This window comes from Bos taurus, chromosome 3 (assembly GCF_002263795.3).
Source record: "Bos taurus isolate L1 Dominette 01449 registration number 42190680 breed Hereford chromosome 3, ARS-UCD2.0, whole genome shotgun sequence".
NCBI lineage: Eukaryota > Metazoa > Chordata > Mammalia > Artiodactyla > Bovidae > Bos > Bos taurus.
Window position 1 is genome coordinate 98197739 of NC_037330.1, and position 23463 is coordinate 98221201.

The 23463-nt window shown below is 48.2% G+C and overlaps 2 long non-coding RNA genes across 3 annotated transcripts in view; one reads left to right on the plus strand and one right to left on the minus strand.

The window, feature by feature from the left end:
* On the minus strand, positions 1–17064 carry LOC112446018 (uncharacterized). Of its 2 annotated transcripts, none has more exons than XR_003034070.2 (5): positions 16487–17062; positions 14649–14781; positions 3856–3970; positions 3661–3730; positions 1–186 (listed from the first exon to the last, which is right to left on the minus strand). It is a non-coding gene; the product is annotated as an uncharacterized lncRNA (long non-coding RNA). The 2 variants fall into 2 exon arrangements; XR_009493992.1 differs by lacking the exon at positions 1–186 and adding an exon at positions 204–3073 and having other exon boundaries at positions 16487–17064.
* LOC132344917 (uncharacterized) overlaps positions 17033–23463 on the plus strand; it is an 11779-nt gene continuing 5348 nt past the window's right edge. The window contains exon 1 of the long non-coding RNA XR_009493993.1: positions 17033–17202. This is a non-coding gene — a long non-coding RNA (uncharacterized lncRNA). The remainder of the gene's footprint in view (positions 17203–23463) is intronic.

Below are 23463 nucleotides of genomic sequence, written 5' to 3' on the forward strand. Positions count from 1 at the left end.
TTAACTTTATTAATTTGTTTATTCCTTATGCAGGTTAAGTTGGGTTCTTTGTGAAGGGTGCATAGGTGTGTGGTAAGTTCTGATTACATTTGGCAAGAATCTTGGCTGGGGTAGACAAGGGAAGTTCCTTGTAGATTTTACTTCTGATGGTGAACTTGGCCTCCATCACTCCCTCCTGAAACCCAACTATTTGCAGGCGGAAACAAGGGATTTTAAAAAAGATAAGGAAAGAAATAAATTAGAGGGGGAAACAACTGGAGGATAAATAATCCTCTTAAAACAGTCACTGGGAGAGGCAATGGAGAGAGTCCTGGATAGGGGGTGGTGTGGTTTCTAGTTGGGCTCCTTACTCCGTGGCTTCTGAGCCTTAGGCAGATAGCCATCCTGTTTAGCTCTCTGTCTCCCTGTCTGTAATATGTGGGGATAATCCATATTCTGACATCCTACATCCCGTCTGCCAAGAGGATGGAGTGGGACATGATCTGATAAAGTGACTGGACTTTTACAAAGCACTGTCCACACAGAAAGCTATGGAATACCCTTGATGCCTGGACCAAGGTCCTTGGGTGTCACCAGAGCCAAACCCAGTGCCAGCAAGGCAGGCTTCAGGGTGATGTGTGAGAAAAGGATATCCCTTGGTGAGCTCCTGGAAGGGACTTGCAGCGGATCTACAGTGTGGGGGCATGGTGGGAGTGAGTATGCTGGGCCTGTCTAATGCACGTCAGCACATGTCTGGGCCCCTGGAGTGTGCACATGATGGCTTGTACGTGTGGGTGTGGTGTGTGTGAATACCTGTGTTTCAGTAGTGAGGAAGGGAAATTCATGATTTCATTCACTCTGCTGGCATGGCCTGAGGATTTATCAGTCCTCTGCTCTAAGCACTGGGGATTCAGTGGTGCACAAGATTGACTAGTTCCCGTGAGTGTGTGCATGCGCATAGGCGAGTGCATGAGAGGATTTACGTATGTTGGTGAGGATACGTCTGTGTGAGAACATACATCAGAGTCTGTGTACATGAGGGAATGTGTGCTTGTGGGAGTCTGCATGTGAGCATGTGAGAATTGGAGTGTTTGTGTTTTTATGCAAAAGAGAGGAACAGTTCCATGAGAAACAATTCCCCACCATCCTAAAGGGTATCAAATCTTGCTAAAATGCCTTCAAGTCTTGAAGGGCCCTGAGATATCATCTTGCCCAGTCCTGACTTCCAAGATAGAGGTAGAGGACCAGAGAAAAACAGCTGTGTGTAGAAGTCAGCCAGGAGCAAAGCAGAAGGTCCAGAATTTATACCTGCTGACTCTGAGCCCAAGAGGCTTTTTCTACTCAAGATGCGAAAATGCAAATTAACTGAGGCTCAGAGGTTTTAGGGAAAAGGCCAGAGTACACAGCAGTATTGTACCTGTACCTGAACACAAGCCACTGAATTCCAGTGCCCAGAGTCTTCCAACAATCTTGCATTTCCTTTCAAAATCAGGACAAGTGTTTGCAACATGGCTGAGGATGAAGTGAATTTAAGAACTCCCGTCCCTAATGAGTATACCACAGGCCAGCTGGAAAGATTTTTGTCAAACGCCTGGTGACAGGCTCACGTTGGGGACTAAAGGGCCCCCCTCCTCCTATGGACAGAGGAGCCTAAAGGGCTAGAGTCCATGGGATCACTAAGAGTTGGGCACAACTGAATGACTAGCACACACACTCCTCATCTTCAGGAGCCACATGGAGGAAGTCAGATCAGGCCTCCAGAGCCCCATTCCCTGCCTCCTCCTGAGACAGAGCAACTGTGATCTCCAGGGGCTCCAAGGACAGCCCTGTGGGGCTGGGGTCTGCGAGTCAGGACACACCGGACATGTGGCCCCAGTAATCTCACTGTGATGCTCAGGTGAGATTTTTTTCTGTATGGGTCCTTCCCGCCACTGGGGATTCTGTGCCCTCACACCCATCAGAGACGCAGCATATTTTCCCTTCACAAAGACATGGGCCTTTGTGTCAGTGCCAGCCTGGCTTCCCCTGCCCTGAACTAGTGCAGGTACCCAGAGCCTCCACACTGCCCACTCAGACCTGCCCCATCACTAAACCCAGAGGAGATAGTGACCCCTCCCATCAGAGGCTGAAATCTAGACTTTGTCTGGTTTTCCTAAATCTGCTGCCAGGTTTATCTGCCCAAGACTCTCTGGCCCTGCCACCCTTTCTAGATATTTCCTGCCCTCACTTCCATTCCTATTTCCTCAACTTGCTGACAGTTCCTACTATAACAATGGCAGAACATCCAGCACCTGACTTCAAGGACAACCAAACCCTTGCTGGACATTCCCACTGCTGGCCCTAGTCAGAGGCCCTAGAACAGAAGGTGCCTGGACACTCCACCCCTGGCTGAACTTTGAACTCCAAGACTGGTCACTCTGCTGACCTGAGGCCATGCCAGCCCTAACATTTCCCTTGCCTTAGCCACCATTCCACATGCCTTTGGTCAAGCTTACCCAATTTACCACACTGAGCTGATTTCATCTGACTTTTTCGCCCCAGAGCCTCTAACCTCACTCCACCCTAAACCCTGAAACCAACTCCTGGCCCCACTTGAAAGCCTTTCAGACTGAGTGAAAGTTAGCTTCTGCCCCAAGTGTGTTGTCATCGAGACCCCTTGGGTACTTCCTTCCTGACCAGAAATGCCATCAGAGAGTCCAGTAAGCGCTTGGCTCACCGCCCCCATCAAGGTCTCCCTAGCGTCTGCTCCCAAAACAAAGTTGTCAGAAAACACACCCAGGAAAATTGTCAGGAAGCCACTAGTCATCCAAATTATTTACTGTCCCCTGGCACATAGCCAGCTAGAGGCTGGCCATGCAGACTCTGGGAAAATATTTATGTGGGTTCTGATGGATGCTTGGCCAGGAAGACTGCCTGCTGTCATCTTTTCTTCCTGCTGATAAGGCCAAGCAACGCATGTCAGACAGCTCTTAGAAGGGCCTGGCGGCAGGGACCTGGCATCTGATCAGAGTGAGGTTAATGGCTGCAACCCTCTGTTCCAGTTCCATCTCTGCCACCACCAGCTCTACTCTTCCCAGGGCAGTAGTTCCTCCATCTGTAACATCATGGAGCAGACTGGATGACCTCGGTGTCTCAGATCCTATGAGATTGTGACTCAGACAGAATCTGATCTCATTTGCAGATCTGCCATTTTGATGGCATTGGCTCATCACAGAGCTATTTTTCTTGGCACCCTGGAAACGTTCCTGAAATTCCAGCATCCTAGAATTTCTCTCTCCACTGATCCAGTTTCCGTAACCAGATGGGAGAACTCCATCTGGAGGGGGAAGATCTGAGCCTAAAATAAGAGTAAACTGGAAGAGGGGAAATTGAGGTCAAGCAGTGCTGGTCATGCACCAGTGTTGGCAAAGCTCGATGCTGAGCTCACTGGGACAGCAGAGGGTCCCAGCAAAAGGCCTCCTGTCCTTTTAGCCACACTGAGCTCCAGTTCTGTCCTCCAAGAGCTCCCAGTAGGCAGTGTGGAATGGACCCCAAGGCTCATCTGATTCCCCAATTGATCCTCATGCATGTTTCTTCTTGCCCGTGAGCCCAGGGCCTCCACCCACTGCCCTCAGCTCTGCAGTTCTGTCCTTGTCTGAGATCATCTTAGATGCCTCACTGGGAGGAGTTTCAGCCTCCTACCTCTTGTAGATGACATGACTTACTGGTCCTTCTCCATTTCAGAGTCTACACCTGTTCCCTCTGAAGACGCCTGCAAAGTAACAAAGTCACAGATTCAGACACAGGACAGAGGTTCAGGTGCCCCCAGAGTTCCTCCAATTGTCTCCTGATAGCTTCTCTGAGATGTCCCATGACCTCTCAGGACTTTCTGCCTACCTTAGTTTCCCTGAGCATGGAGCTCCCTCAGCCTTCCTCTCTTCTCAGACCCAAAGTTCTCCGGGAAGCTTCCATGTGCCAGTCTGAAGGGGCAATGCTGTAACTGTGCTGACCACTGATAAATTAGAATGTAGGAGCAAGAGTGAGTGCATTCAGTGGCTATTTCCCTGAGAGAGTACTCAGGACAGGCATCACTTCTGTTTACCTGGTCTGAAGAAGTGTTCCTCTAGACCCTCTTTTTCTCCATTCAAAGACTCACTTAACTCCCCTCCTGTGCTGGACATTGTAAGAGGTGTGATGGAGGGCAGGCACACAGGTAGACATAGAACTGTTCCCTTCACCTGCCCCAGGTGCCTGGCATCGTAGAACAAGACCAGACCAGCCTCTCAGCCTCTACCACCTCATGCCCTCATCACACCTCCTCTCCTCTTCACCTGCCTCACTCCTGGAATCATGACATCATAGGAGGGCAGAGACCAATCTAAGGAACTTAGACAATCTGTGAAATGAGTAAGAATGGAGCTGTATGAACAAAGATGTGGATAAAGAACACAGATAAGGACTAGCCTCTACCTGCGGAGAAGGCAATGGCACCCACTGCAGTACTCTTGCCTGGAAAATCCCATGGACGGAGGAGCCTGGTAGGCTGCTGTCCATGGGGTCGTGAAGAGTCGGACACGACTAAGCGACTTCACTTTCACTTTTCACTTTCATGCATTGGAGAAGGAAATGGCAACCCACTCCAGTGTTCTTGCCTGGAGAATCCCAGGGATGGCGGAGCCTGGTGGGCTGCCATCTATGGGGTCACACAGAGTCGGACACGACTGAAGCTACTTAGCAGTGGCAGCAGCAGCCTCTACCTGGAGATGAATGGAGAGAGTAGCATAGAAGCATATACAGTACCATATGTAAAATAGATAGTCAGTGGGAATTTGCTGTATGACTCGGGGAACTTAAACCGGGGCTCTGTAACAACCTAAAGGGGTAGAAAAGGCTGGGAGGTAGGAGGGAGGTTCAAGAGAGAAGGGACCTATGTATACCTATGGCTAATTCATGTTGATCTATGGCAGAAATGAAATCGATATTGTAAAGCAATTTTCCTTCAACTAAAAATAAACCTGTCAATCCTAAAGGAAATCAGTCCTGAATATTCATTGGAAGGGCTGATGCTGAAGCTGAAGTTCCAATACTTTGGCCACCTGATGGGAAGAGCTGACTCATTAGAAAAGACCATGATGCTGGGAAAGATTGAAGGCAGGAGAAGAAAGGGAAAACAGAGGTAGGATGGTTGGATGGCATTACACACTTGATGGACATGTGTTTGAGCAAGCTCCGGGAATTGGTGATGGACAAGAAAGTCTGGCATGCTGCAGCCCACAGGGTTGCAGAGTCAGACACGACTGAGCGACTGAACTGAACCGAACTGAAATGTAAAAAGTGACTAGCCTCCACCTGCAAGACGAGGCCCCGTGTGGTACAGCCACTTGACCAAGTCTGAAAACCTCTGATAGTAGAATCCTTGTTACAGACAAGGAAACAGAGAGCCAGAGAGGCAGGGCTGGGACCCAGGTAATAAGACTGCTAGTCACAAGCCTCAGGGCAGGAAGCTCTACCCTCCGGTGAAGACATCCCTTACAATCCTCACAAGAAGCCTAAGAGGTAGGCCTTGCTAACAGCCTTACTGTTCAAACAAGGAAACAAACAGAAAGGCAAAATAACAGGTAAGGCGACGCACTTTGAAGTGGCTGAGGATAGATTCATACTCAATCTGTTTGATTCTAGAGCCGTCTTGTCTAGAACCCAAGTACACAGCTTTGAGAAAAAGCATGCCGAGGAACCAATGACCAGGACTGCTGTTGCTGTAATTAGTTAAAATAAGAAAGTTGGCCCTCCCAGGGAAGATGCATTTTAATATGCCTTACTCATTCAAGAAGAAAAGCAGCTAAAACCCAAACAATTCACTGACGGTCCTATAGCAGTGAGAGCTCCAATATGCTACAGAAACCAGGTGGAAGGAAGCCAAAGCTAAGTTCATCAGAGGTTTGTAACAGGGAATCAGGAAGGCGTCTCAGGAAAGGAAAACTGCTACACATGGCCTTGAAAGATGAGTGGAAATTCACCAAGAGAAAAGGGGTGAGGAGCTTCGAGGTGCCAAACTATATGGATAACAAGGGTCAGTTTTCTGCATCTGGGTGGAAATTGATGGGTGGGGAGAAGTAACAGATGCAGCTGAGGAGGAATCAGCTGACTGTAAGCTGAAGGGCCTTAGACAAAAGGCCAGACGGTCCTGACTTTATATTTAAGGTGCCAGCATATATAAGCTTTCAAGCAGAGAATCAACCCCTTGCCAGTTGAAAAAGACTGGGGAAAAAGAGGGAACACATCCCAGGGGCAGGGGCTCATATGTTAACAATGATAATGGCAGCTCACATGTGAGTATCACTCTAATAAATCTCAAAATGAAACTTTCACTTGAACTCATTTATTCTTCACATCAGTCCTGTGAGGTAGGTATCCTTCTCCCACTTGTACAGAAGGGAGAAAAAGGCCCAGGATCATGCAGATCCATCCCCTTAGTCCAGGCTGTTCATCAAGGAGTTCCCCTCTGAGTAGTCTGGGGCAAGTGTGCAGACTGAGGCTGGATTTCTGCCTACGGACTAGCTGTTCTCTGCATCTCATCTAACTTTGAGGTTGTAAAGTTTTGAGACTTGGTGGCAGGCTGGCTGCCTTGTGGGGCTGCTGGTCTGAACCGTGGGTGGTCAGGAATGTTTCAGGACTTCCTGGGCCCCGTGTTCCAGGCTGGAGTGCCTGGATTAATGATCCATCTGCAGGCAGAGTCAGCCGAGGCCCTGACACCCGGTGCAGGGCATCGATTAGACTTTACACTCTGAGCTTGCTTTCATCAGAGGCTCTCCGGGTGGGCTGGGGCCTAATAATTAACATTCCCTGAGCCCCACAACATGAGTGAGCTGAAGAAGGAGAGAAAGAATCTTTTAGCAGGTCCCCTTCAGTGGTAGGAGTTGCCCCCGCCAGATCCAAGAAAACCTGAGTATGGCTGCCAGGCAGACGACCACATCACCCCAGTTGACACCTCAGTCCAGCCTGGAGTTGCACAGTGAGTGGTTTTGGTCTCATCTTTGAGATTCACAACATTTTTATGGGGAAGTAACACTAGGATTATTATCCTCACTGTACTCATTTGGAAACTGAGGCCCAGAGAAGGGCAAGGAATTGCCCAAGGGCAGAGGAAACAGGATTAGAGCTCAGGTCTCTGGCTCCCCTACCTGGCAGCCTTCCAATGTGGAAGGCTGTCTCCTGCAGGGATGTCTGGATCCCCTGGCACCTCGAGGTGAGAGAAGATAGGAGTGTGCTTTGATTTTCTATTTCACAAGAGAAATCATTACAGAGTGTCATGTTACTCATTCATGCGTTGGTTCACCAAATACCTACTGAATCCCTAGTCTGGTCCAACCTCTGTGCCAGGTGCCAAGGACAGTGGAAAATAGCCCTTGACACTAAGGAGCTTAAAGCTGGGGAAAGGAGGGCAGTGGAGAGTGTGGTAGGGGAGGGGTAGATACACAAATACTAAGTTCATGAGGTAACACAGTGCTTTACTAGTAAATCTAGTTGATAGTACAGAGTGCTTGGAGTACAAGGTCCCATGCTGCGGCTGCTGCTGCTAAGTCGCTTCAGTCGTGTCTGACTCTGTATAAAAGGCAATAATAAGTTCTTCCAGAGGAGTGAACACAGGTAGTGATGGGGATGTGATCAGAAAAGGCTTCAGAGGAAAGATAACCCGAAAGTGGAACCTTAAAGGAGGGCTTGATGTTTATCGGGCAAAATGGGAGCTGGGGAGAGGATATACAGGTCAGATCATCCCCAAGGGGAAGAAAAGAGTTGATTCAGGCAATGAGAGAGGCATGAAGTTGTTCAGTTAACTGAGAACAACGATGTTGGTTGAACAGGAGGATTTGAGTAAGAGATATTGGGAAATGAAGTTGAACAAATAAGCAAGGATCAGATCAAAAGCGCTTCCTAAGCCAAGGTAAGGGAACTGAAATTTATCCTGAAGGATTCAAGGAAGGAGGCAACATGGTCAGAACTGCATTTCAGGAGAATCCCTCCTGCTGCAGGGTTAAAGACGTAATGAAGGACGACAGATTGAAGTAGACACCTCTGGAAGGCAAAAGTGACGGTTTGTGGCCACAAAGGGCACCCAAAACTCTTGTCTGGTCTGGAGAGCCCTCTGTCCTGAGAATTTTCATATATCAAGAGTGCTCCCCATGGTTGTCGACTTATGCCAAGGCCCGTGATCTGGCCCCATTCCACACTCCCTGGTCTGCGACGAAACCACAGCATCCTTTTCTCTCTTTCTATAGGATTCCTTGTACCTGGACTTCCCATTTCTGCAAGGACACGTTTTGCCGCAGGCGGCTTCCCACTGCCAATCACTGCCACCAACATACAGCAGCAAAGCACACACCTTCACAGCCCTCTGCTTTAAACCACTGTTGTTATTTAGCTGCTCAGTCAGGTTTGACCCTTTGCAACCCCGTGGACTCTAGCCCACCAGGCTCCTCTGTCCATGGGATTCCCCAGGCAAGACTACTGGAGTGGGTTGCCATGTCCTTCTCCAGGATCTTCCCAACCCAGGGACCGAACCCACATCTCCTGTTTGGCAGGTGGACTCTTTACCACTGAGTCACCTGGGAAGCCCTGCTTCAAACTGTAGATGACCCCATGTTATCTGGTTGCACTTGTTAATTCCACATCAGGTATGTGTTAACTGAGCATACTATGTGCCAGGCACTGCTAGGCTCAGCGAATGTGGCCTCTGCTGTCACCTCCATGGGCCCCTGTGGTTAAAATCTAAACTCCTTAACCAGCATTTCAGGACTTTCTTAGGCTGACCCCAGCCCACCTCCACAGACTCACGTTCTCCCTTCCTCTCTGAACTCGTCACATTGAGTCGTTTGATGTCCCTTAAATATCCTCTATTATGTTTTCTAAATAGAAATATCTTTTTCATTGGAATTTTAATATACACACACTCTAATTCTAATACCAATAGTGGAAAGTTGAAAGTAAAAATGTGTCCTCTATCCTCTCCTACCCACTACCCTCCAAATCCCATCCCTAGAGATAAAAACTGTTAACATTGGGTAAATATCCTTCCTGATTCTTTTAAAAACTTTTGTGTCCTAGGACATCACCTTTTGGAAACTCTTTCCTGTTCTTCAAGACTCATTGCAACGTCTATTCCTCTTCTGCTGAGAAGTTCCCCATGACCCCCAAGAGTGGAGTTACGCACCCATTTGTTGTTTTTGCTTGCAACAAACATAGCGTTTATTGCCCATTATTGAAATCATCATACGGTATGCCTCCAACAGGTTGAGTGTGGGACTGTAGCCTGTGATTCCAAGGACGGGGCTGTGACAGCCTTCGTCTCCACTGTATTCATGGTGCCTTGCACATGGTAGGTACTCAGTGAGTGTCTATTATAGGTACATGGTGGGTGAACAGATGGATGGACGAGCGGGTGGACGGATGGACTGATGGCAGCTGGAAACTCCTACGGCATGCCCCACAAGATACACAGGAGGGGATAAGAATGGCACTGAGGAGTGGAAAGAACCCCAGCTGGGGGTTAAGGACTGGATTCCCATGCTGGCCCTGCCTTCTCCCTGTTATGTAGCTTTATAGAAGTTCCTCACCTTAAGCTTCAGCTTTCCCACCTGAAACTAAATGGGGAGGGGTGGGTATTTCCCCGGAAACCGCCCAATGGATGCTCCAGAACGCTCAGCTGGCCCTGGCCCAGCACCGCTATTTCACACCTCTGTAATTACCCACCTGCATGCCTTTTATTACAGAGATTGAGGTGGGGGCGGGGCTCATTAAATAAAGGGAAAAAGGAAATTGCTGGCTTGCCGAAATGACATCGTTGGCATTAACTAGATTAACTTCTGAAATGAAAAGCCCACGAAAGCAAAACCAAAACAGAGAAAGAGCCACGGCTTCCGCTGGGGGCTTCATGGTTCCCTGCTTCAGCCTGCCTGACCCTCAACCCAGGGCTCCAGCCATCCTCCCCGGACAGGCTGGAGAGGCGGCAGGAGCCCCTTCCCTGTCTTTACACAGGACTTCACCTCACGGATCTCAGGAAAATAGTACTGGGCACTGGGCCCCAGACTGGGACTGGGAACTCTTTCAGAAGGTTCTAGTCCATAGGGGAGATAGGCAGGCATGTCGACACCATGCAGAGTGGTGAGAGATGAGTCAAGAAAGCCAAGAACTGATGGACCCAGAGTCCAGGGATCAGAGAAGCAACACCCCAGCTAAATGACAAGCAGGTCTCCAGCCAGAGCTTCTTGGAAAGGCAAACCAGGAAGGGGTTAAGAGGAAGACACAGAGACGCGAGGAGGAGCCAAGGGCAGTCCTACGTGGCTGGAGCATAGAGGGAAGGGATGACATTGTTGCATTTAGTGGTCCCATCAGGTAAGTTTCTCAGGATGACACGATGACTTGATGACTCAGGGATCAAGCCTACAGCAGCCTGGGCTGGGGGCTGAAATACAGAATCCCTGCACCAAGTCAAGAATGCCGGACGCAAGAGCACCTGTTAGGCAGCGGTGGGAAGGAGCTGCTGCTGAACTCAGAGCTGGTGTCAGCTGACACTCATTCACAAAACCGAGGCAAGGGGCAGTAATGGTCTCAGACCAAGGCGTGGTCTCAGCTCGCCATGCTTACAACCATCAGAAGAGGTGGATGGATACTGAGCGAAATGGATCCAGCTCCGCTCTGTGGTTCCAGTTCCAACAAGGGCAGGGCAGGGTGGAGTCTTGATGCCTAGCTAACTGTCCACTCTCACAGAGAGAGAACCAGTCCTTTTAAGCATCCCAGAACACACGAGGAAAACCCTCCTCCCCCAATAAACCCGGATTCTTCTACCACAGAGGGTCAGCCAAGGTGAGCCAGAGAAGGGAGGAAACAGGAGAAGAAACATGATGCAGTTCCTGCTTCCTCTAGATAAGACACTTTACATGGACTTTCTCTTTCCTCCTGAAAAGAGTCTGGATGGAAGTATTCCTTTCTCCACATGAGAGGCCACAAAACTGAGGCTGAGCGAGGTTTACCCACTTCTCATAGCCAGTGACAATCAGAGCTAGACTCAGCCCTGAGGTCTTTGCAGTTACAAACTGGGAGATCTCTCCCCACACATCTTTCCTTCCAGACCCTGCCCTTGGCCATAAAAAGCTTCCAGTCTGCTAGTGCTGTGGATCCAGTAATGTCACACTAGCTTGCTAATGTTGGACTAAAACTCAGAAATCCTGTAATTCCTCTGAGCCTCTAGACACCAGGACCATCAAATCAAATCAACTGTCCAATGAGGTTTTTATTTTTCTCTTTTTTGGACATGTCACGCAGCATGTGGGATCTTAGTTCCCCAACCAGGGATCAAACTCATGCCCCCTGCCATCTAAAAACAGTGTCTTAACCACTGAACCACCAGAACTTTAAACATGACTTCTATTCCTAGCTCCCCTGCCCAGGGGCATTTGTGATGTCCTCATTCTGAGAAGTGACATCTAATGATAGAAGTCTCAGCACAGGACAGAAGAGATTCTTTTAGATAGAAGGCGGCTGTTGCAGCGCCCCTCAGCTTCATCCAGCTGCACCCGAACCCACACGGGGGCCTGCAGGCCACTGGCACCCCCATGGGTCAGTCCTGGTCAGGATCACCAGATGCCAGGCTAGGTCACTGGGTATTAATCATTGCCAAGGGGGAAGTTAAACTGAAAACCAGTTCATTAACGATTAAGCTTCCTCTCTGTAGCCCTCAGGGAAGGGGAGCTCAGGTGGAGGGCAGGGTCTTGTGTCAGGAGATCTCCTCCTGTGGAAGTCTTCCCAGAGAGTCTGTGGTGAGCAGCAGGGGTCCTGGGTTCGAGTTCTGGCTCTGCTGTCGACCTGCCAGGGGACCTTGGACAGGACACTTCCCCTTTCTGAGCTTCCAAGTCCTCCTCTGACACATGGAGAAAATTCCACTGGGTTCCTTGTGACACATTAGCATACACTGTCGTAAGAATAGTGTATATGTATTTGCTCTTCTCCATCTATAATAGTTCTGTACCCTCAGGGTTCCCAGTGCAAGTACACTTAACTGTTCACATCTTCATGGCCATGGAAATTCAGTTCACTTCAGTTGCTTAGTCGTGTCTGACTCTTTGCGACCCCATGGGCTGCAGCACGCCAGGCCTCCCTGTCCATCACCAACTCCCAGAGCTTACTCAAACTCATGTCCATCGAGTTGGTGATGCCATCCAACCATCTCATCCTCTGTCGTCTCCTTATCCTCCTGCCTTCAATCTTTCCCAGCATCAGGGTCTTAACTGTTCGCATCTACACAGCCAAGGAAAGTTGGTGGCAAATCACAACTCCACCATGAGACCTGGGGTGCATAGACTCACACTCTTTTCTTTGCTCCCCACACCAGCCAGGCAGATCTCTGACCCCAGAACATGTCCTCTTTGCTCTCCAGGCACTGGCCAAGTTATATCTGGAGAGAGTTCTTTGGAACCCAGTAATGCACAAGAACCAAAATTCCCCATTTGGCCAATTCCAGGTATCTCCTTTTGGATCATCCTATCCCATTGGGCTTCCCTGGTGGCTCAGAGGTTAAAGCGTCTGCCTGCAATGCGGGAGACCCGGGTTCTATCCCTGGGTTGGGAAGATCCCCTGGAGAAGGAAATGACAACCCACTCCAGTATTCTTGCCTGGAGAATCCCATGGAGGGAAGAGCCTGGTAGGCTACAGTCCACGGGGTCGCAAAGAGTCAGACACGACTGAGCTACTTCACTTCTCCATCCCATTGGGACCTGCTAAAACCAAAGGTTTGCACAGGACCTTCACAAATGTTGATCCAATACCAAAGCAATGACACAATATATAATTAAGCAGACTCCTAAACCCTTTGTATTCTACACAAGGCACCAGGATGGTGCCAGGGCTCCAGTGGCAGTCCCAAATGGAAGTGACACCACACGTACCCTGGTTTGCAAGCAGAAATGTCCATTAAGGTGAGACATCTGACGACAACAGTGGTAAACAATGACAGATTTTAAAACATAGAGGCAGTGGGGATTAGCAACCAATTTCTTTCCTCTTTTTTCAGTTGCTCTTCACCAGGCTTTCCAAGAAGTGAGTCTAATCACTCTTCTGTCTGTAGATGGCAGCACTGGCCCCTTTCACACCCCAAGGGGGACCATGATTTTCACTTGAGAACATGTGCTCCTGAGAACAGGGTAGAATGGGGTAGAACAAGGATACAATAAGAGGAACTAGCTTCACAGCAACTAGCCTCGCCCACTTAAGATGTGAGCATATCTGAGAGTCACAAAATTCCCGAAGCCTCGCTCAGGATTCTAGCAGGATACCCCAGCTCACCAATAACTGTCTAAATTACCACTGCAAGGGGTCCATGAAACTCAAGGGTTTTCCCCGGAAGTGTGTCAGGATCCACAGAACCCAGCTGGAGCACCCTTGAGCAGAAGAGTACAGAGTACAGCAAGCTGCCCCTGTCTGTTCTGAGTCAGCCTGGAGTGTCTCGCCCCCAGGCATTGCCCCAAACTCCTGTTTACTGAGTGCTCTCTATGTGCCTGGCAGGTTGCTGAGAGCATTGCCAGCACGGTGCCATCTACCCCTCAAGATGGGTACTCCTTCATCTACTTTACAAAGAGGAGACAGTGGATCCAAGAGGGTAAGCATCACTTGCACAAATGTGGAAACCGAGTGAGTGGAAGACTTCTATTCAATGTCATGTGTTAGGTCACCAACCAAGCAGGACAGGAACCTACGCACACCCTGGAGTGAAAGCTTACCAAAGCAGCCTGGCAGTATAGGAGACGATAGCCATTGAAATGAGGAGGGAGGAAGAGAAACAGGGCTATGGTCCCAGGACACACCTGACACCTCCTCTGAATATTGTCGCCCCCAACTAAGAAGGGAGTCAGGAACACCCCTCAGATCCAGTACCAGTTCTGCCCTGAATGAGCTATGTGAGCTAAGGCAAGTCCCCTCACCTTTCTGAGCATCTAAAACCTTCCCCAAGCAGGTGGTGAATACCTAATGAGGTAATGGCAAGAAAAAAAAAAAAAAGCTTTTAAAAGTATAAAAGCTCTCCTGGAGGTATTATTAATTATTATTATTATCATCATCATCATCATCATCATCTTTCTCAGTTATTAATGACCTGTTACCTGCAAGGGATCTGTCATCCAGGAATCTCTGTAAGCCCTTCTTGAATCTGTTTATATTTCTAGTCGGCAGCACCTTCCTTGCTTTTGATCCTCAGCCCCCAACCCGGGGAGCCACAGGCAAAGTCTTCTGCCTAGAGGCTCGGGTTTGAACAGCTTTTCTCAGGCTCTTGTAGATTCTGTCACCACCAACTGAATTTAGTGCAATACAGCCTCATTTCCTCCCCCAAACCCCATTTGTAAGCCCAGATCTGTGTTAGGATCTTAGGAAGACAGAGAGGAAGAAAGAGGCCTTGCCTTCTCAAATCATTCCCCATAAGACTACATATCCCCCATAGGGTGGAAACACGGGACTCCCTCTTAAGCGCCTATATTTGAGCTGAGAATAAGGTCCAGACGCCACAGGTCTAGAGCCCATCCAAGAACCAGGGCCCCACCTGCTCTCAAAGCCCCTTTTCCTCTTCACACCAGAGGCAAAGGACTTGAAAACCTTTCTCAAGGACTACACAGAAATATAAATCAAGCTCAGTTAATTTTGATACCTACCTGGGATGAGCTCCATAGATTTCAAGTCAAGTCAAACATGGAGTGGTCCTAGCCTCAAGAAGTTCATCGCCTGGTAGGTGAGATCAAGGCACAAAATAACGATCTTGCAAGTCAAGGTTAGCTGAAGGTTTGTCTAGAGGATTCAAGAAAAACAGTTTAGGGGAGGGCCTACCTAGCTGTGCCTGTGACAATCAGGAAAGTTTTGATGAAGGGACACTTGAATTCGGTGCTAAATAATAAACAGGATTTTGGCAAGTAGAGAAGGTGGTGAGCCAAAGGTAAGGGGGCCTGGAGTAGGGAGAACACGAACACTGTGTTCAGTGGTCAGAGCAGAGTGATCCACCTGGTGAGAGCCACTGGATGTACAGTGCTGCCTGTCACTGAAATTGACAAATATCCTCCCTGATCTTCAGAAAAAAGCCCTATCAACAACTGATGTCTGGCCCCCTAAGAGAACTTCCTGACTTCCCTTAGGCAAGGTCTTTGCGTGTCTTGGGTTGTGCAGACTGCAGAAGCTGGGCATCGATGTATTCTCAACCCCAGGCCAGTGTTGTGTCTTTACTGACTGTCAGGCTCAGAACGTCCCTAGCGAAAAGGGCTTCTCAAATGTACCCCTTTCTACCCCTTAACTGCAGGTGAGGAAACTGGAGAAGAAGCCCCTTCCTCACAAGTCAGGGACAGGGGTGGGAATGGAACCCAACCCTCCTTCCCCTCCTCTCCCCTCTTCTCCCGTGATGAGGTAAATCTCACCCAACCTGACTGGAGGAAAGCTCCAGACACGTTCAAGGTGATTGTAACAGTAGCATTTGCAGGCAAATTATATTCCATGAGCTAATTAGGCAGGGATTGGGGCCCTTGGCCATAATTAATATCTTGTCCCTAACAACTTAATCCTGGGTGAGATCATAGCAAGGATCTCCTCTGAATGCCGAAATTCTTTCCTCCAACAAATCACCTATATAAATACATATATTTTAATAGCAGCAATTATAAAGTTCTCTGCCAACTTATGGGGCTGTTTAACATTCCTGGACTGAGGCCACAGTTTTTTCCCCATCTCCTCCCTCCCCACAACCAAAGCCTAATGAATAGTGACTCTTTTGTGGCTCTGCGTTCCATTTAACCAATATCTCCTACCCGATGGGTCTTCGCAGGGAGTTAATAAGCAGTCTGGGAGGACTGCCTGAGGAGGTCCACGAACCTGATCGTTAACTGCAAGGCCTAATCAGCATGTGCTTCCCACCCAGAGTCCCCTACAGCTACACAGGCCCGGTCCCCCAGTAATGGATGGAAAATCGGCGATTTCCTGACAGTTAGCAACCAATTTTCCACCAATTAGAAGAGAGACTGTGGTCCCTGGAGGAAGCTGGATGGGTCCACCGCACAGAGCTGGGACCGGAAGACAGATGATCCTAGGAGCATCAGGGAACCAAAGCCCTGGGGGCAGGGGACCCCTCCCTCCGCATCTCTTTCTGGATCAGCTTTGGCTTATATCAGGGGAAGGCCACTTCGGGGACAGGGGCTGCCTGCTTGGGCACTTCCCTCTGAGCTCGTCTCACTTAGCAACCCTGTTTTGTGATAAACCACCCCCTTCTCTTCTGGGCCAGCAGACATGGGTTTCTGCTGGGTGTCTCCTCAGTGCCCAGGACAACTGAGAAATTCCTCCAAGGCAGTTGATGTGGAGGCTTAAGAAAGCATAAGCTCTGGAGTTGAACAGTTACGCCTCGAAATTCTGAATTTGTTTTTTTTTTCCATTGTGTGTGACCTTGAGCCAAATACCTAAATTCCCTGGGCCTCAGTTTCCTCATCTGTAAAATGGGGCTAGCCATATCAATTACCAGATAGGACAGTTATGAGGATTAAATGAAATAATGTGGGTAAAGTCCTTTACATCACAGTAAATAGTGTTCAATATAGAGGGGCTATTATTATTCTTCCTATTACTACGTTGATAATATACGTACTATTACTAAATGATATCAGCGAGTGTGTGTTGAGCATTGTGCTAAGCACTATGAGATCACTGCCCAAGACATCCTTAGACATTTCTCCAGTTTGTTGGCCCTGCCCCCATCATCTTCCATCTGCTCTTGCACCCCTCCAGCTCATCCCCCACAAAAGTGCCAGTGATTTTTCTAAAATACAAGCTTGACTGTGTCCTCATCGCTAGCCAGATTAAGATCCCACAGTGGCTTTTGCAGCACAAGTGCCTTTCCTGGAGCTCACAAGCCTTGAGCCATCTCTTCCCTGCTTACTCCTCAGCTTTAGCTCTCCCCCTTCCCTGCCCTGCTTCTTATCATTCTTTAATGCCCACAGTCCTGGAACATCAGACCCACCTTTGCAAGGAATGTGAGAATGCAATGACATCACAAAGAACGTGCACCGAATAGGTGCGTAGGAAGCTGGATTCTCCCCTGCTCCACGCCACAGCATGGTCCCCAAAGGAGCTGAGTGATGGCATTGCCAACAGGCTTGCAAGTTGTGAGAGAGAGACAAGGTCACCCTCAGCATCACTTTGGCATTTATTGAACTTGATTGTGCTCTAAATTCTCAGGTAATTGGCCATTCTCACTTGGTAATGGTAACTGAATCAGACCCAGCCTTTGCCTCAAAGAGCTCAGTCTGTGGGGAACAAAATACCAAAAGGGGTCTTGACAAATACTTACTCTATGCCAGGCACTCTGCTCAGAAACTGTACATGGATTACCTCATGGGATTATCTGATTTGGTGTTCATAAGAGCTTCAGGAGCAGGGTTAACATATAATTTATCACACAAACTAAGACACTTCTGAGAGTGAGGGAGCCCCTATTAATAACTATATGGGACAATAGGCATAAATTTGGGGCCATCCTAGGCACATCTGGATAGATGGATGCCCTGTCTCCAAGGTATATGTCCTTTTTAAGAAAAATTCATTTTGGTCACTCTGCACAGCTTACACGATCTCAGTTCCCCAACCAGGGATTGAACCCGGGCCACCGCAATGAAAGCCCAGAATCTAACCACTAGGCCACCAGCGAATTCCCAGTATATCTTTATTTTAAAGGCTTTAGGACAATAGGGACTTTGCCCACATTTACATCCTTCTCGGAGACAGGGGCTCAAACCAGTCCCTCTGACTGCAATCGCTGGGCACAAATAAGATGCAAAGTGAAACAGAATGTTTCCTAAGAGAAGGAGGGAGAGAGGTGGCTCCAGGCTTGACGGTGAAGTGGGAAGGTTGGGAAGCAAAGGGGAAGGGCTGGGGGGCACACATGAACTGAGGGCCAGAGGGCAGTTGGGTTTTCAGAAAGCAGGTGGGAAAGTTAAGACAGTTGTGCAGGAGGGAATGGTACAGAGAGTGGAGGGGTGAGCAAACAGGCAAGGAAGCAGGGAAGCAAGAAGGGCGGGAGCTGGAGTCTAAGTTAGAGACATGGCCACGGACCCAGGTGAGGGCTGATCAGAGAAGTCGGGAATGCTAGCTGTGAGGCCTCACAGCCCTCAGCGAGCTTCTGATTCTCTCCTTTTCCAAACGCACCTGCAGTCCCCCTACCTCTCCCAAAGCAGCTAGAAAGCCCTTGGCCTCATGTCCCCACCAGAGGAGTGAAGGGCCACAGAGCTCCCTGCCCCTTCCTGCGACCCACGCGCTATGAGTTCTCTAAATTTGGGCAGGGCAAGACAAGTTCACTTCGTAGAGCTGAGACTCCAACAGCATCCTCTTTTCTCAGACTTTGCTTGTTTCTCAGACCCCCAGTGCCCATCCTTGCTTCCCACCACTGCCTGGCTTGCCCATTTGAGCCTGTTCTATATGCTAGTATCACCTCCGGTTCCTCGCCCATGGAATCCAACACCATGACATTGCTTTCCCAGAGGAAGTTCCTGAGGGTCCAGAACTGCTGGCTTGACAACTCAGGCAGTCACTGGATTCCAGGCTCTGGAACCGGGAGGGAGGCTGTCTTGTGTCTGTCCTGAGAGAGACTCCACGTGCAGCTTCCGACTGACCTGCAGGCTCAGGCAGGCGATGCTTGTGCTGGTGGAAAAGGAGCCCCACACCCACGAGGGCCAGGCTTGAGGAGCGCCCAGGGGTGCCTCCACCTCCCGCACTTCCTCCTGCTGCACAGAGAGCTCAGCTGCACACCTAGCTCTGCCTACCTCAGCCTTCAGAAGTCAGAACCTGCACCAGCCCTGCCCAGTCCCACTCACCCAGCTCCCAGCTCAGAGCAGAGTGACAACACATGGCTGATGGTGACCCTGCTCCAATCTCACCCCTCTGGGCCACCTCCACACCTTTGCCAGAAGGATTGTTCTAGCAAGTTGATTTGCTCACTCAGTGGCTTCCCATCACTGACAAGAGAAGCACACGAGCATCTTCACATATAGCTGTGGGGGGCAGGTCCAGGCACTGCCCAGCTCTCCGATTTTACCTCCATCTAGCCTCCTCACTACCACCCATACACCTTCATTTAACCACTTCTTCATTCATCCAGTATGTGTTGAAGACCTTCTTCATGCTAAGGCCTATACAGGTTGCTGAGAATCAATCCTGAAATGATTCTAACACTCAATTCCAACATGGCAGGGGTGGGGCAGGTGGCATCCCACAGCACCAAGCAATTCTCCAACACCATCAGCTGGGTGTCCTACAATCAAACTCCATTCTGACAACATCTGTCTGGAGGCAGTGGCAGATTCCACAGGGTAAGGGCTCAATCCCACAAGACTGCCCCCCACTTCAGAGGCCAGTCACAAGTCTAGGTTTCACTGTGCCTCCAACCGTCTGCCTGTAAATTAGAGGTTTCCATGACTCCTCCTTGGGTTCAATTACTTTGCTAGATGGCTCACATAACTCTGGGATCCTGTTTACTCAATGGATTACCAATTTATTACAAAGAATATTAAATAGGAACCAACAGCCAGATGAAGAGATCCATAGGGTAAGGTCTGGAACAAAGGAGCTTCTCTGCCTCCGCAGAGTTTGGTACCCAGCACAGTGAATCGTGGAAGTGTACTGGTTCACCAACCTGGGAGCTCTAGGAATCCAGCTCTTTGGGGTATTTATGGAGGCTTCTTTAGGCAGGATTGGTTCAGTCATTGGCCACCGGAGATAAATTCAACCTCCAGCCCTCCCCTCTCCCCAGAAATCAGGGGGTGGGACTGAAAATTCCAATCGTGCAATCCTGTAATTGCACGATTGGTTCCCCTGGCAACTAGCCCCTGTCCTGAGGTGCTTTCCAAAATCCATCACATTAACATAAACCCAGTTATCATGGAACAAGGCATCTTGAATAACAGGACACCCATTTCACCTTGATGGCTCTGAAATGTTTGGTTTCAGGACAAGAAACCATATATTATGATAAAAGATGCTCCCATTGCTCTATCCTTCAGGAAATCCCAAGGGTTTGGGGAGCTGTGAGCAAAAGCTGTGGATGAAGACCTAAATTATACTTTGGTCATCTGAATGTCCAAGTATCTATTTCTTATAAATCACAACAGCATGTTGCCCATTCTCCAACATCCCCATGCTGCCTAGGCTGCCCCTCCCGACCTCTCCTACCTGCATTCACTCGATTATTCTCTAGGACCTAGGGCAGGAGCCTCCATCCACACCCTCCTCCAGGCTCCCACAGGCTCTGTTTGGATGCTTCCTGATTAGATTGGAGCTCAACAAGGAAGGGGCTTCCTTGGTGCTTAGACGGGAAAGAATCCTCCTGTAACGCAGGAGACACGGGTTCAATCCCTGGGTTGGGAAGATCCACTGGGGAAGCAACCCACTCCAGTACTCTTGCCTGGAGAATTCAATGGACAGAGGAACTTGGTGGGCTACAGCCCATGGGGTTGTAAAGAGTTTGACACAACTGAGAGTGACTAACACTTTCACTTTTTCATATTTTCAATAAGGAGTTGAGTTTGACTCAATCCCATGCCTCTCACAACAAAATACGTTTGTCATCCTTCTCAGTTCCTTTATCCCAGGGTTTACATTTTCATTATTTCATCACCCTCTCCACCACCCCTTTGCCTGCTGCTAGAACTTAGAACACTTGTGTGTGTGTTAGAAAAAGGTGCCCTTTCCTCTGGTTGGATGCAACTCCTTGCTAAAGTGTGTGTCTTGTGAGCAGAGCCCTGGCTGCATCTGGGCCCCAGTTGCTGCTGGTTCCGGCATCTTCATGCAGGACACACCCAGACAGTCAGAAGCATCATTCCCTACCCCACCAAGATGCTCATCCAGTTATATTTGGGGGACCACTCTCAATTCAAAGTTACATTGACATCAGAGGGCTAATGACCTCCCACCTGCAAACTACCTCGTCTAAAAAGAAATGGTTGTGGGGAAATTTTGAAGCAATCATGGGAATTGTAGATGTTCTGCCCACCGGTTGGAAGGTGTGTCAAACAGGCGCCTGTCCAACCAACAGCATCCAACCAACAGCACATGCCACGACTTGAGTGGATGCTGCTCCTGGGAAGGGCTGGACCAGTGTCCCATTGGAAGGACTTTCAGTCATGTCACTTCCTTTCTTTCCCCTCTTTAGTCTTCGTGTTCTCAGCTTCTGAGATCCAACGTCAAAGCTCCCTTCCCAGCTTCTATACCTTTGCATCCACAAAGGCACGCATGTGCACACACCCACACACACATGCTCACTCCTGTAATTATTCACTGAAATGGGCTCTGAGAGTCATGCTCCAGAGAAGCCCACTTGCCAGAAAGAACATGATCTTAGACCAAGTCAAAAAAAGATGGAGGGTTATTTGGAAATATGTAGAAATATCAAATCACCATTTTGTACCAAAAACTAACATAATGTAGGTCAATTATACCTCAAAAACATACTAACTCATAGAAAAAGAGATCAGATTTGTGGCTACCAGAGTGGGAATTGGAGGGAAGGGAGGGGAGGGGGAATTGGAGGGGAGGGGGAAATTAGATGAAGGCAGTCAAAAAATACAAACTCCCGGTTATAAGCACTAGGGATATAATGTACAACATGATCAAGCTAATTTACCCCTGCTCTATGTCATATATAGACTTCCCTGGTGGCTAAGATGGTAAAGCATTTGCCTACAATGCGGGAGAGCCGGGTTCAATCCCTGAGTTGGGAAGAAACCCTGGAGAAGGAAATGGTGACCCACTCCAGTGTTCTTGCCTAGAAAATGCCATGGATGGAGGAGCCTGGTAGACTATATAGTCCATGGGGTGGCAAAGAGTCGGACACCACTAAGCGACTTCATTCATTTTCACTATCTTATATATAAAACATATATAGAGTTTTATATGTTAGAGTAAATCTAAGAGTACTCAACACAAGGAAAAAATATTTTTGTCAATTTTTTTAATGTTTTATCTCCATGAGATGATGGATATTAAGCCTATTGTGGTCATCATTTCATGACGTATGTAAGTCAAGTCATTATGCTGTATACCTGAAGCTAATACACTGCTATATGTCAGTTGTATCTCATGGAGTACCATCTATAAAAAATACTGAATCATTGTGCTATACACCTGAAACAAATATAATATTGTAAATCAACCATACTTCTATTTTTTTAAAAAGAGACATGAAAAAAAGAATGTTGAAAGCAGATTTTTAAAATAACTTGAAAGAGTATGTATCATTAAAAAACTTTAGATACATATACACAGTAAGCAGTCTTAATGGATGGACAGAGGGATAGATGGATGGCCAAATGCTTGATAGAGCAAATCTACCAAAATGTTAACATTTGTGCTTCTAGGAGGTAATGTATGGGTAATCACTATATGCTGCTGCTGCTACTAAGTCGCTTCAGTCATGTCCGACTCTTCGCGACCCCATGGACTGCAGCCTATCAGGCTCCTCCATCCATGGGATTTTCCAGGCAAGAGTACTGGAGTGGGTTGCCATTGCCTTCTCCGAATCACTGTATAGTCCTTCCATCTTTTAAGTTTGGAATTTTTAATGCAGTGTTGGAGGAAATATATAAATGTACTAAATGAAATAATGTTTAATATTTAAAACTTAGAAAAACTATGTCTCAATAAAACTAGAAAAAAAATATATATATATATGTCAAAAAAAAAGATAGTGGAGGATGACAGAAGTCCCTCTGAGCCCTGCCATGGTCAAGTTCACCTGGTGTTCACTCTGACACATTAGGTGGCAAGGCTTAGTCAGACCAAAGCAGCCCATCACTGACATGATGGAGGCCTTCGTTCTAAGAGAAAGCAGCTCCGGGAAGAGCAGGCATTGGGTAAACCTGATGTCTCCATCTCTCCCAACCTCTCAGGGCTCTCGTGGGAAGAGGAAGCAGAGACACTCTGGTGGCCCAGAGAGAAATAGGACCAATGCGGGCTGGCAATTTAGGCAGATCTTTACTCAGTATTAACTTCCTGGGAGGCGACTTTTGGAGGTAGAAAACTCATGGTTATGAGGATGTGGGAGCAGCCACTGGATGCCCAGTGTCGGGCTGACCTTGAAGACCTGAAGATGTGAATATCATTTTGTTTCATGGTCTAGGATTCTGTGAATCTAAGACTTCACATTGCTCATTATTATTAGATTCCATTACTATATGATCTTAAGAGTTTTAAAACTCAGTGCCTTAAAAATGCTGAAGTTTTATTATTCCCTAATTCCAGAACCTGAGAAACTTAGAATTATAAAGCTATCTATGAGATGCAGTCATTTGTGTGGCTCTCTTTGAAAGATATGTTGAGTACATGCTTTTCACCAGGTACTCTTTGGAGGCACTTTACATATATTATCTTATTTAATCCTCACAATGTACCTGTAAGTTACATACATTTATTATCCCTATTTTTCAGATGAGGAAACTGAAGCACAGAGAG